The sequence below is a fragment of the Octopus bimaculoides genome, chromosome 1 (genome assembly GCF_001194135.2).
Source record: "Octopus bimaculoides isolate UCB-OBI-ISO-001 chromosome 1, ASM119413v2, whole genome shotgun sequence".
Lineage (NCBI taxonomy): Eukaryota > Metazoa > Mollusca > Cephalopoda > Octopoda > Octopodidae > Octopus > Octopus bimaculoides.
In genome coordinates, this window is record NC_068981.1 from 93,882,596 (window position 1) to 93,884,280 (window position 1,685).

Consider the following 1,685-nt stretch of genomic DNA (forward strand, 5'->3'; position numbering starts at 1 on the left):
GTTGACGGTGCCTTCTTTTCGAGATCGATGAAAATAAGTATCAGTCAAGTACTTAGGTCAATCTAATTGACTTGCCTTTCTCAAAATTACTGGCTTTGTTTCAAAATTGGAAAGAATTATTATTATTATTATTGAGTTACAGAGCGGTCATGCCATCAAAGTGACACTGGGGTAAAATATACGAAGCCCAGTATACCCATCATGACTATCCGTCTGATAAGGGTGCACCAGGAACATGTATCACAAACCATATGTGCGCGACATGGTGATCTCATATCAAGAAAAACAGTGCATGACCTTGCAGGTGGGACCCAATTACAATTTTCTTCAGGTTGAGTAGCCCATCCCGCTCAAAAGGTCCCTGAATAAGGGTCGTTTAAAGGTGCTGAACGAAACACCCGTGTTTCTTGAGGTGAGTTATTCAAACCCCACAGAAATCTTCTCAACACATGGCAATGATGTTCCCCCGCTACTTCTGCTCATGATCAGAGATGCACATATCATCAGCCACTAAGGGACATTCTCAACTGGTTAAGGTCAAACAACTGACAAACAAATTTGAGCAGAATATTTGCTGTAGCCCATCTTTTATACCATGACAAAACAATGTACATGATAGCATTTTCAATCAGTTAATATCAGAAGCCATGAGAGCCACTGCCTGGTACGGCATATTATTATTATTATTATTATTATTATTATTGAAGGAGAGAGCAGTGCAAAGTGACGCTCGGGTGCAAATATGTGAAGCCCAATACACCCATCATGTCTACTTTCTGATAAGAGTACACCAAGAACATGCATGACAACCATACGTGCGCAACATGGTGATCTCATATCAGCTGTCTAGAGAGACTGACCATTAGAGAGCTTTCCACTAGAAAAGGAAAGTCAGGAGGGAGAGGGAAGTGTTGGCCCCCACCCCACCCAATACCCACCCAGTATTTCTATTTAAAGATGAGTAAATGTGACGATGATGGCCCGTGTGAAGGGTCAACTCTGAACATACGCTTATAAGCCGGAGGGGGTGAAAAGAGACAGACGTCTGCCCTTGGTGGTTGGGCATGACCAGAATGTGGGGGGTTCCTTGCTTGGCCCTCCTGGAGGGAACTCCTCACTTTTGGGGAAATTTATTGCTTAAATTTTTTTGTCAATTGTTATTGTTTTTATTGTATACACGTATTTTTGTGCTAAACCTATTTCATCCTCGTTTTATATTGTCCCTTTATATTTTATGTTCGGCCCTCGTGGTCAACAAAGAAAAGATTATTATTATTATTATTATTATTATTATTATTAAGGCGGCATGCTGGCAGAATCGTTAGCACTCCGGACAAAATGCTTAGCGGCATTTGGACCGTCTTTACGTTCTGAATTTAAATTCCGCCGAGGTCGACTTTGCCTTTCAACCCTTCTGGGTCGATAAATTAAGTACCAGTGAAACACTGGGGGCTGATGTAATCGACTTGCCCCCTCCCCCAAAATAGCTGCCCTTGTGGTAAAATTTGAAGCTACTATTATTATTATTATTATTATTATTATTATTATTATTATTATTAGGTAGCGAGCGGGCAGAATCGTTAGCACGCCGGGCGAAATGCTTAGCAGTATTTCGTATGTCTTTACGTTCTGAGTTCAAATGCCGCCGGGGTCGACTTTGCCTTTTATCCTTTCGGGGTCGATAC

At 41.5% G+C, this 1,685-nt stretch overlaps 1 long non-coding RNA gene across 1 annotated transcript in view; it reads right to left on the reverse strand.

Annotated features, from left to right (window-relative positions):
* LOC106875280 (uncharacterized) overlaps positions 1-1,685 on the reverse strand; it is a 14,564-nt gene that overhangs the window by 1,034 nt on the left and 11,845 nt on the right. The window lies entirely within an intron of this gene.